A 13,740-nucleotide genomic window follows, 5' to 3' on the forward strand; every position below is an offset into this window, starting at 1 on the left:
AAATCAGTGAAATTGAATACAGGAAGACAATACAGAAAATTTGTGAAACCAAAGCTAGTTCTTTGAAAAGATAAATAAAATTGATAAATCTTTACCTGAGCCAACCAAGAAAAAAAGACACAAATTACAAAAGTCTAAAATGTAAGAGACATCAGTGCAGATCTATAGACATTTAAAGAAGCAATTACTAAATACTATAAACAACTCTGACCATAAATTTTAAAATGTAGATGAAATGGATCAATTCCTTAAGGTGGAAATATTATCAATTCTATGCAACTTTAACTATGAAAACTCCCCAACTTATTTTAAGAGACCAGCATAAACCTGATACCAAAATCAAAGGAAAGAATGTTCTGAATCAGTGTACTTCATGAATGTGGACACAAATCCTGAAATCATATTAGTCAATCCAATAATTATAAAAAAGATAAAACTTTACAACCAATTGGGATTTATGAAGGGAATAAATAAAGTTACTACACATAGGAAAAGAGGGGAAAAAACTGTCTTTATTTGCAATTGACATGAGTGTCTGTAGAAAACTCCAAAGAATCTACCAAAATCCCAGGTATCAAGTCATCCATTCATATTTCATAATATCTCTGAAAGATAAGGACACTTTAAAAAAACAAAAACAAAAACAACTTCTGGAGCACCTGGGTCATAATTTTGCAGTTCGTGGATTCAAGCCTCGTGGTGGGCTCTGTGCTGACAGCTCAGAGCCTGGAGCCTGCTGTGGATCCTGTGTCTCCCTCTCTCTGCCCTTACCCCACTCGTGCTGTGTGTGTGTGTGTGTGTGTGTGTGTGTGTGTGTGTGTGCGGTGTGTCTCAAAAATAAATAAACATTAAAAAATTTTAAAAGAAATTCTGTTTTTCAAAAAGTACTATTAAGAAAATGAAAAGGTAAGCTTCTTATTTGTAAAACATATTTTACAAAGGACCTATATCAGAATGTATAAAGTATATTTCAAGGCTCAAAGATAAGAAAACAACCCAATTTTTTAAATGGGCAAAAGGACAAACAGATGCATCATCAAAAAAGATATGGTTTGCAAATAAACACATTAAAGATGCTCAACATCATTAGTCATTAGGGAAATACAAAATAATACCAAGATGAGATTTCACTTTTAACAGAATGGCTAAATTCAAGAAAACTAACACTACAAGTGCTAATGAAGATACAGAGCAACTAGAACTCTTAAATATTTCTTGTTAGAGTGCAAAGGGGTGCAGTCACCTTGGAACATATGTTAGAAGTTGATTATAGCGTAAAAAAAAAAAAAAAAACCATAGAGACATCATATGATCCAACTATGGAACTTCTATTTATCCAAGAAAATTAAAAACTTTTTCACAAAAACTTGTTCATAAGTGGTTAGAGCAGATTTACTTATAATTGCCAGCAATTGGAAACAACAAAAATATTTTTCAAATGGTGAGTAATAAACTAATTGTGGTACATCATACAATGGGTTATTGTTCAACAATGAAAGCAACAAACTATTGATGTAGTTGTGTTGTCAACAACACAGATAAATCTTGAATTAATTATGCGAAGTGAAACAAACCAGACTCAGAACACTATAATTTACTTTGCATTGACTTTTTTGCACAGTGTTAGATAGAAGTTAATTTTTTTTTCTTTCTTCCTTTCTTTCTTTCTTTTTCTTTCTTTCTTTCTTCCTTTCTTTCTTTCTGTTTCTTTCTTCCTTCCTTTCTTCCTTTGTTTCCTTTCCTTTCCTTTCCTTTCCTTCTATACAGCTAAGCAATTGTCCCAGTCAATTAATTGAAAAGTCTTTCAAGGTCACATGTCATACATGAAATTTCCATATTGCTTGAGTCTGTTATGGGACTCTTAATTTCCATGGATTGATTTTTTTTCTCCCTAAACCAATAATGCACTGTTATAGTTCATTTTGCTTTATATCTTTCTATTATACTTTTTAAAATTTTAACCAAGCTTCATACTTCTCTCTAAAGTTTTATACACCTTTGTTAAAATTGTTCTTACATACTTATGTAATTGCATTAATTTTTTAAAATTACATTTCTAAACTGTGTACAGCAAAACCATTTATTTACATATACTTTGTGTCTAGCAAACTTACTAAACAATTTATTCTAATTTGTTTGGATTCCCTTTGGATTTTTGAGGTAGACAATTTTATTACTTAAGATTAATGAAGTTTTTTTTTCCTTTTCAACACCCCCCACACACACACATTTATGCAAATACATATGTTTTACACACAAAAAAAGTTTATAATTTGCTCTTTTACTAGCTAGAGATTGAATACAAGTGAGGACAATGAATGCGATTGTTGTGTTCTTGATTTTAAACGGACAGTTTTAACACCACACCATCAAGTAAGATGTTTGCCATAAGTTTCTGTGGGATTCTTTTTTTTTTTAATGTTTATATATTTTTGAGAGAGATACAGAGTGTGATCAAGAGAGGGACAGAGAGAGAGGGAGACACAGAATCTGAAGCAGGCTCTAGGCTCTGAGCTGTCAGCACAGAGCCAGATCTCAGGAACAGTGAAATCATGGCCTGAGCCAAAGTTGGATGCTTAACCTACTGAGCCACCCAGGCGCCCCATGTGGGATTCTTTATCAAGGCAAAGAAGTTTCTCTTTATTACTAGTTGGGTAACTTTTTAAAAACTTCATGACTAACTGTTGAATATTATCAGAAGTATTTTGTTCCTGTATTAAGATGTTTGGATTGCTTTTTCTCCTTTAAATACATTAGTATTTTACGGTGATTATTGAGTTAATTTTCTAATGTTAATTCCAAACTGAATTTGTAGAACAAATCTAACTCAATCATGATGAAGCATCTGTTTACTTTTATACACTACTTAATTCAGGTTTTTAATTTTACATCATAATTCATGAGAGATAATGAACTATAATTTTCTTCCTCATACTGTCTTTATTGAGTTTAGTGTCAAAGTTATGTATCAAATTTATAAAATACATAAATAATATAATATATTTATAATATATATTTTATTATATTATTTTATTATATTATTTTATTATATATATTATATTATTATATTATACTATTATATTATTATTATATTATAAATTTTATAATATATAAAATTTATAAATTTATAAAATTTATAAAATAGGGTATCCTCTTTCTACATTTTGTAATAGTGCATTTGTGATTAGAATATCTTTTCCCAATAAAACAATCATGGTCTGATGTTGTCTTTGTAAGAGACATAATCATATTTTTTTCACTTGATTATTTATGCTTTCTCTTTGGCTCTATTTTGGTAAAGTATGTATTTTCTATATATAGTTTTGTTTTATTTTGTTTGTTTGTTTTTTATTTTACTTTAGAGTGTAAGCAAAGGAGAGGGGGAGAGGGAGGGAGAGAGAGAGAATCCCAAACAGGCTCTACACTCAGTGCAGAGCCCCACATGGAGCTCGATCCCATGACCCTGGAATCATGACATGAGCCAAAATCAAGAGAATGACGTTCAACCAACTGAGCCACCCAGGCACTCATATATATAGTTTTATATGTATAGATTGTATATGTATAGAAATATATAAAATTATTGTCAAGCTATGCAGCAAACACTATTAATATTTTTGTTTTTATATTCTATTTGAAAATTTACATCAAGTAAAATTGAGTCACTGTTATATAGCTGTATAAGTTTTGACAAATGAATAGAATTGTGTAACTACTACCACAATCAGGATATAGAACAATCCCACCACCTGAAAAGATCCTTTATGTTGCCCTACTGTTGTCCACTTCTCCCCATCAGCCTTTACCACAGTCAGCCACTGACCTGTTCATCTTTACATTTTTGCATTTTCCAGAGTGTTATAAAAATTAAATCATATATTTCATTTCTCTTCTGCTCATCTTTTCGTGTTATTGAATATTACTGAGGAGTATCCACTGTGTGGAAATTCCACAGATTGTTTATCCATTTACCTGTTGGAGGACTTCTGGATTGTTTCCAGCTTTTTTTTCCACAATTCAGATTCTTTTTGTTTGTTTGTTTTTAAAACAGATTTACAGAAGAGCTGCAAACTTACTACAAAGAAGTCACATATATCCTTTATCCGTCTTCCCCTGCAAAACCATGATATACTTATCAACACTAAGAATGGTTATACAGTACTATAAATTTAACTACAGACATTATTCAGATTTTACTAGATTTTCATTAATGTCATTTTTTCTGTCCCAAGTTCTTATCCAGGATACTAGGTTGCATTTAACCAGCATGTCTCCTTAGTCTCCTTTAACCTGTGATATTTTCTTGGTCTTTCCATATTACTTACGACTTTAACACTTTTGAGGAGTACTCATCAGGTATTTTGTGCAATGTCCCTCTGTTTGTATTTGTCCAACGTTTTCTCATTATTCCACTGAAACTACAGGTCTTTGAGAAGAGCATCACAGATGGAAACACCTTTCTCAGTTTATCATTGTAACTCATTGCAGCATAAGGGAGTACGTGCTGTCTGCATGACTTATCACTGGTGTTGTTAACCTCTATCATTTGATTACGGTGGTGTCTTTCAGGTTTCTCCCCTGTAAAGTTATTTGTTTCCTTCCGTTCTCCACTCATTAGAAAGTCCTTAAGTCCAGCCCACACTCAAGGGAAGGGGAATTAAGTTTCACCTTAAAATCAAAGGCTTTGTGGACATATGGTAAAACCACCAGAGTAATTAATAAATACTTTCAGAAGGTTACTAGAAGTTATGCAAATATTGTGTTTGTCTTTAAATTTTCATCCAGTAATTTTAGCATACATCAGTGAAATGTGTCTGCAGAAATTATTACTGTGATGTTGCAATGGGGATTTTCTATTTCCCTCATTCCTTCTACATTTAACTGGAATTCTTCTGTAAGGAAGATTTAGCCCTTCTCCAACAGGTGTGTAATTATGCAATCATTTATTTATATTAGCATGAACTCATGGACATTCATTTTATTCTTTGGGGTATAATGTAACACCATAATTATTTATTTTGTTGCTCACGTTCTAGCTTTGGCCATTAAGCATTATGTGGGACTGGCACCTAAGCCCTTTTGAAATCAGTCATTTCTCTAAAGAGCCTTGGTTTCTTTTATTGGAGAATTATGTTTAAAACCTAAGTTCTGGGCACTAGGTGTGCTTTGTGCTACTGGGCTGTCACTTCTTCCAGGCCCTGGCAACATGCATAAAAAGGCACATTTTATGTGATCTTGTTAATATAAAGTTCAAAAACAAGCAAAACTTTTCATAGAGTAGAATTGTTATTGGTTATCTTTGAGGAATGGCAAGAGTATAACCACAGCAAGTACAAGAAAAACTTACGGAATGCTAGCAATATTCTTGATTTGGATGGCATTGGTATCATGGATGCTTTCACTTCATTGGGTGGTACACTTATGATTTTTATACATTTTTGTATGTATTTATTCAATATAAATGTTTATATATCTGTATGTACATATATATATAATTTTAAAGACTTATAAAATGTATTCACACCCCCAATAGAACAACTAAAACAAAAACAACAAAAACACTGAGAGGTAAATGACTAATAATATCAAATCCTGGAGAGGATATGAAGCATTAGGAATCCTCAGACACTGTTGGTCCTGAGTGTAAATAAGTATCACAGCATTGTTTGGCATTATCTACTAAAGTCGAATATATGCAAACCCTATAACCCAGCAATTATATCTCAGAATATATAGGGGAAAAATAGGAAAGAAGCAAGGAGGATGCATGTATGTGAACAAGGTATAAGAATATTCATTGTTTATAAAGACCTAAACTTAGAAACAACCCAAATGCCTCCTCGATAGAATTATGGATACATAAAGGATTAGCCACACAATAGAATAATATTCTCTAATGAAAACAAACTGTAGCTAATCACAGCAACAATGAAAGAATTTACATTATAACACAGAGGGAGAAAAGCCTTACAAAAGATCAGTGTCAATTAATAAAGTTCAATACAGGCCTAAACAAACTACGGTTATAGAAATCAAGCTAGTACAGTAGAGAAGGTTGTCTTAACAAGAACGAGAGGAGGATTATAAGGGTGTTGGAAATCTTACTGATTTTAGATGGCGGTTATAAATACTAGCTTTTCAAATAACCCATTGAGCTGTATACATTGGTTTATGCATGTAATAGTTGCCTAGGGAGATTAAAGAAATTCATTGTCCCACATTTCTAGATGTTAGATACCTGAAATCAAGGTGTTAGCAGGCTTACGTTTCCTCCAGAGGCTCTAAGACAAAATGCATTCCCTCTGTCTTCCAACTTCTGGTGGCTGACAGCATTTCTTGTCTTGGGACCATTATCACTTCAGTCTGTGCCTCCATATTCACATCAGCCTTTCTCTCTGTGTCTAATCTCCTCCTGCCTCTTTTACAAAGACACATAATGACATTTAGGTCCCACCTGGGTAATTCAGGATAATCTCTCAAAATTCTTAATCATGTATGCAAAGGTGCATTTTTCCAAAGTTGACAGCATTCACAGATTCTGGGTATTTGAATATAGACTTATCTTTAGGAAATATTAGCAGGTCACCAGAGTGCACTTTTCAGTCTGTATACTCTATATTAATTTTAAAATCTTTAAAGATAAGATAATTAAAAAAACATTTAAACTGGCAATAGAAGGGAACTTTTGGTCACTTATGTTTTATTGTTTGATTTTTCACACAAATTTTGCTGCAACAGGTAAGTGTTCTGAATAGTGATATTGTACAAGTTAGAAAGATTGGCAGTAGAAGTTCTATAGTCATCTGTAAGGTATATAGGGAAGATCTGAATTAAGCCAAAATTTGTGAAACTTTGCCAGATGAAATTCCACTCTGACCTTCAGATATGAACTGTGTTGTTCTGGGGCCGATGATGATAATTTACAGATATTCGTTACTAGATTGTGCTTTTTTTGTTTGACAAACAATATTTTGTTTGTCAATTTTTTTGTTTAGTTGACAAACAATATTACATTAGCTTCCTGTGTAGAGCATAGTGATTCAAAGTCTGTATGTTTTGGTGTGCTAATAAGTATAGCTACCATCTGTCACCATACATTTAAATTATGATTGACTATATTTCCTATACTGTATATTTGATCCCCCTGGATTACTTATTACATAATTAGAAGTCTCGATCTCCCACTCACCATCACTTATGTGTCCATCGCCCCACCAACATTCCTATAGCAACTGCCATTTTGTCTCTGAATTAGAACTTGGTTGTCACTTTGTTTATTTGTTTTGTTCTTTATATTCCACATAAAAATGAAATCATGTGGTATTTATCTTTCTGTCTGACCTATTTCGCTTAGCTTACCAGCATTACATCCTCCATGTTGTTTCTAGAGGCAAGATCTCATTACTTTTCATGACTGAAAAATATTCCAGTGTGAATTTCCATATAAACATAAACAGACCAATATGAATGTGTGTGTGTGTGTGTGTGTGTGTGTGTGTGTATAAAACACATCTTCTTAATCCCTTAAATTCTCAATGGACAATTGGGTTGCCTCAATACCTTGGCTATTTTAATTATCCTGAAATGAATATAGGAGTGCATAAATCCTTCTCGTGACTGTTTTCATTGTCTTTGGGTAAATACCACATAGTGGAATTACTGGGTCATTTGATATTTTTATTTCAGTTCACTTTTCTGAGGAACCTCCATTCAGTTTTCTGTAGTGTAGCTGTACCAATTCACATTGACACCAACAGTGCACCAGTGTTCCTTTTTGTCCACATCCTTGCAAACACTTGTTTCTCATCTTTTTGCTGCTAGTCTCCCATCGTGACACCTCTAAGGTAAAATTACATTGTCATTTTGATTTGCAATTCCTTGATGATTAGTGATGTTGAGCATGTTGTATATGTCCTCTGGCCATCAGCACTTCTTTGGAAAATGTCTATTTAGGTCCTCTGCCCATTTTATAATCAAGTTATCTGTTATATGTTTTTCGTTTGTGTGTTGGTGTTGAGTCATAGAAGTTCTTTATATATGCTGGGCTGGAACGCCTTATGAGATATGCCATTTGCAATACCTCCTCCCCTTTCGTAGGTTGTCTTTTCATTCTGTTGATAGTTTCCCGTACTGTGCCACAGCTCTTTAATTTTGTGGAACCCCAATAGTTGGTTGTTTCTTTTGTTTCCCTTGGCTGAGGAGACTAATCTAAGAAAATGTTTTTAAGGTGGATGTCAAAGGGCATACTGCCTGTGTTTCCTTCCAGGAATTTTATGGCTTCAGGTCTCACATTTAGGTCTTTTGTGTATTTTGAGCTTGTTTTTATGTTTGGAGTGAGAAAGTGGTCTGGTTTCTTTCCTTTACATGTAGCTGTCCATGTTGCCCAGCACCCTTTATTGAAGTGACAGTCTTTCTCCTGTTGTATGTCTTTGCCTGATTTGAATTAATGAATCAATTGACCATAGTAGTGTGGGTTTATTTCTGGAGTGTCTATTGTGTTCTCTTGATCTGTGAGTTTATTTTTGTTCCAGGACCATTATGACAGCTTTGTCATATGCCTCAAAATCCAGGATTGCATTGCCTCTGGGTTTGTTCTTTTTTTTTCCGATTGCTTTGGTTCTTCAGGATCATTTGCCATCCCATGCAAATTGTAGTACGATTTGTTTTAGTTCTGTGAAAAATGCTGTTGGAATTTTGAAAGGGATTGCATGGAATCTGAAGATTGCTTTGGGCTCTATGAACCTGGTAAAAATATGAATTCTCACAATCCATCTGCATGGACTACCTTTCTATTGGTTAGTGTCGCCTTCAACTTCCTTCACCAGTGTATAGTTTTCAGAGTATTGCTCCTTTACTTCTTTCGTTAAGTTTATTTCTAGGTATTGTTTTCTTTATGGTAAAATTGTAACTGGGATTCTTTTCTTGATTTCTCTGTCTACTGCTTTATTCTTAACGTATACAAATGCAACCAATTTCTGTATCTTTGTATCCTGCAACTTTATTGAATGTATTTATCTGTTCCAATGACTTTGGTGGAGTCTATGGGATTTCCTATATGTAGTATCATGCCATCTGCACACCAGTTTGGATGCCTTTTATTTCTTTTTTCTGTCTGACTGCTACAGCTAGGACCTCTGAAGAATACTGTGTGGGATAAAAGTGGTGAGAGTGGACATCTTTGTCTTGTTTCTTGTCTTAAAGGAAAAGCTTTCAGCTCTCTGCTATTGAGTATAATGCTAGCTGTGGGTTTTTCATATGTGGGCTTTACTCTTGATGAATGTGCCCTCTCAACTCACTTTGTTGAGAGTTGTTTTCAGGAGTGGATCTTGTAGTCTCTCAAGCGCTTTCTCTCAACCCCTCATATTTTGAGACAATCATACAGTTTTTATCTTTCCTTCGTCAAGATGATGCATGATATTGATTGATGCATAATCTTGAAACCATCCTTGCATCCCTGGGATAAATCCAAATTGATTGTAGTAAAATTTTGTTTAATGTTTATTTATTTTGGAGAGAGAGAGAGACAGAGACAGACACAGAGCATGAGCAAGGGAGGGGCAGAGAGAGAGACACACACACAGAATTCAAAGCAGGCTCCAGGCTCTGAGCTATCAGCACAGAGCCTGACGCGGGGCTCAAACCCATGAACCATGAGATTATGACCTGAGCCAAAGTCAGACGTTTAACCGACTGAGTCACCCAGGTGCTTGCCCCTCCCCCTGCTTTTTTTTAATATATTGTGGAGTTTGGTCTGCTAATAATTTGTTCTGGGCCTTTGTATCTATATTCAGTGGAGATATTGCCTCTTTATTTGCCTTTTTAAAAAACTTTTTCTTTTCTTTCTTATTATATTTATCTAATTTTATATCTTAGTTATCCTGATCTCATAGAATGAATTGGAAACTCTTCCTCTTCTATTTTTTATGATAGTTTAAGGATAATTGCTTTAATTTTTTTTAATGTTTGTTCATTTTTGAAAGACAGAGAGACAGAGTGCAAGCAAGGGTGGGGCAGAGAATCCGAAGCAGGCTCCAGGCTCTGAGTTGTCAGCACAGAGCCAGATGAGGGGCTTGGGCTCATGAACTGTGAGACCATGACCTGAGCCAAAGTCGGATGCTTAGCCGACTGAGCCACCCAGGTGCCCCAAGGATAATTGCTTTAAATCTTCCTTAAACTTTCCTGGAATTCACTTGTGAATCCATTGGAATCCATAGAACTTTTTTATTGTGAGTTTATTTTTTATTGTGAGTTTGGTAATTTTGTTACCAGAATTCAGTTTGTTTATTTTATATATTTTTCTTTCTTCAATCTTTCAATGTTGCGGGTTTAGGAAGTAAGTATCCATTTCTTCTATGTTGTCAATTTTTTGTCTTATTATTTTTCATAGTGCTGTCTTGCAATCCTCTATATTTCTCTGATGTTATGTGTAACTCCTTTTTATTTTTGTTTTATGTTTTTAGTTTTCTATTTTCTATCTTGATGAGCCTAACTAAAATTTTATGAACTTTGTTTATCATTTCAAAGAATAAGCTTTTAATTATATTTGTCTGGTCTATTTTTTATGTTTATTTCATTCCTTTCCATTCTCATTTTTATAGTTTCTTTCTTTTAACTGTGGCCTTCATTTTTTTCTTATTTAGAAGTTTTCTCTGTGTGCAGGGTTAGTTTCTTCATCTGTCATTTTTTTGGTTTCTAGAATTAGGCCTGTATCAGTGTAAACTTATGTCTTAGACCTGCTTAGACCTGTCTTTTGCTGCATAGTATACATTTTCAAACATTGTGTTTTCACTTTCATTAGTCTCATGGTAACTTTTTAAGATTTTCATTGTTTTTCTTTTTTTCTTTTTAGAGAGAGAGTGCAAGCAGGAGAAGAGAGGCAGTGGGCAAGAGAGAGAGAGAGAGAGAGAGAAAATCTTAAGCAGGCTGCATGCTCAGCATGACAAGGTTTGATCCCACAACACTGGGATCATGATCTGAGCCAAAATCAAGATCAGACATTCAACTGACTGAGCTACCCAGGTACCCTCATAGTATTTTTTTTATTTCCTATTTGATTTCTTCATTGGCCAACTGGTTGCTCAATAGTATGTTATTTATTCTCATGCTTTTGTAGTTCTTCCCATTGTTTCCTTGTGATTCATTTCTAATTCCATACCATTGTGGTCAGAGGAGATGCTTGATATATATTCTTAAATAATTGAGACTTTTATTGTGTTATACATTGTGTTATATGCTGGAGAATGTTATATGTGAGCTTGAAAAGCACGTGTATTCTGTTTTTGAATGAAATGTTTATGTACATCTGTTATGTTTATCTGGTGTAATGTTTTCTTCAAGGTCCCTATTTCCTTATTGATTTACTCTCTGGACAATCTTTCCATTGATGTAAATGGGGTGTTAAGTTTCCCTACATGATTGTATTACTGTCAGTTTCCCTTTTTACATCTCTTAATATTTGCTTTATCTATTAAGTGCTCCTATGTTGCATGCATAGATGTTTCCAATTGTTATAATCTCTTGTTGGATTGATCCTTTTATTATTATTTAATGTTTTTTTCTCTTATTACAGTGTTTGTTTTAAAGCCTATTTTGCATTATATAAGTATTCTTACCCTAGTATTCTTTTTTTTCTTTTTCACTCTCTTTAGCACTGACTATGCTTTCCATACCTTTACTTTCAGTCTGTATGTGTCATTACATCTGAAGTGAGTTCCTGGCAAGTAGCTTGTTTATGGATCCTTTTTTTTTTATTTTTTATGTCACTGTATGTTTTTTTGATTGGAGAGTTTAGAACATTTATATTTAAAATAATTATTAATAAGTATGTACTTATTGCCATTTTGTTGTTTTCTGATTGTTTTTGTAGATCTTCTGTGTTCCTTTCTTCTTCTCTTGTCCTCTTCCCTTCTGATTGTTTACTTTCTTTAGTTCTATGTTTGGATATTTTTATTTTTGTGTGTATCTATTATAAGTTTTTGATTTGTGGTTACCATGGGGTTCATATATAACATCCTAACTATAGAGTATTCTGTGTCAAATTGATGGTCATTTAAATACAAACACATTCTAAAAGCATGAAATTTTTACTCCCCCCTTCTACATTTTCTCTTTTTGATACTGTATCTTACTTTTTTTTTTATTTTGTTAATCCCATACCTAATTGTTTAGATAAAATTGATTTTAATTTTTTGGTATCATCCTCATGCCAGCTTTCTAAGTAATTGATCTACTACCTATACTTTATTTTTGCTTTTACCAGTGAAATTTTTTCCCTTTCATAATTTTCTTCTGTTTTATGGTCTTTTCTGCTTAAGGAACTGCTTTTAACATTTCTTATAATGCCAGTTTAGTGGCATTTAATGTTTATTTAAGAAACTCTTTATATTTCCTTCAATTCTGAATGATAACCTTGCTGGGAAGAATATTCTTGGTTGTAAGTTTTTTTATTTCAGAGCTCTGAATAGATCATGCCACTACCCTCTGGCTTGCAACATTTCTGCTGAAAAATCAGCTGATAGCCTTATCAGGCTTCCCTGGTATGTAACTAGTTGCTTTTCTCTTGCTAATTTTAAGATTTACTATTTATATTTAAACTTTGACATTTTAATTATTATAGGTCTTTATATGAGCCTCCTTGGATGTATCTTGTTTGGTCTTATTTGGGCTTCCTGGATCTGGATGTCTGTTTCCTTTCCCAGGTTGGAAAAGTTTTCAGCTATTATTTCTTCACATATGTTTTCTGCTCCTTTCTCTCTTATCCTTCTGGGCCCCCTATGATGTTAATGCTTGTATTATTGATGTTGTCCCAGAAATCCCTTAATTTATCCTTATTTTTAAATGCTTTTTTTCTTTTTTTCTGTTCAGTTTGGGTTCTTTCCATCATCTCATCTTCCAGATCGCTGATATGTTCTTCTGCATCTTCTAATTTGCTGTTGATTCACTCTAGTGTATTTTTTATTTCAGTTATTGTATTCTTCAACTCTTGGTTCCTTTTTATATTTTCTATCACTTTTATGAAGTTCTCCCTGGGTTCATTGACTCTTTCAAGTCTTTCAATAGTTTTTATAACTATTATTTTGAACTCTTTATCATGTAGGTAGTTTATCTCCATTTAATTTTTTTCCTGAAGTTTTATCTTTTTCTTCCATTTGTAACGTATTCCTCTGTCTCCTCATTTGTATCATTTTTCTGTAATGGTTTCTATGAACTAGGAAACACAGCTACCCTCCCAGTATTGAAGGAGTGACCTTGTCTAGGAGCATCTTCTGTGTGGACTGCATGTTGCTGGAGGCTTGTCTGGCTGGAGCTGAAGCAGGCACAGGCCAGGGCTTCACACAGTGCTCTGCACAGAAGGTGCTCTGATAGGATAATTGGAGCCAAAGCATGTGTATGTTAGGGGGCCCTGCATCCCTCTGCACTGGGGCCACCCTAGCGGGATCACTGGATCTAAAGTTGGAGCAGGCTATGGGGTCATGGGATAGCTGGAACTGAAGCCTATGTGGGTTGGGTATGTCCTGGGGTGCTTTGCTCCCAGGATTCCTTGGTGAGATGCCTGGTGCTTTAGTGGGCATGGAATAGGTGTCCTGTTGTTTATCATGCTTGGGACCGCCTTGGTGGGATGGCTAAACCTCAGGCAGGTGCAGGTTGGGTGGTCACCTTGGGAGGATGCTAGGGCTGGTGTGGGCTAGGACTCCCAGGACTCATGGAGGCAGCAGACTGGCTAGAGCACCCAAACCCTGC

The sequence above is a fragment of the Panthera uncia genome, chromosome C2 (genome assembly GCF_023721935.1).
Source record: "Panthera uncia isolate 11264 chromosome C2, Puncia_PCG_1.0, whole genome shotgun sequence".
Lineage (NCBI taxonomy): Eukaryota > Metazoa > Chordata > Mammalia > Carnivora > Felidae > Panthera > Panthera uncia.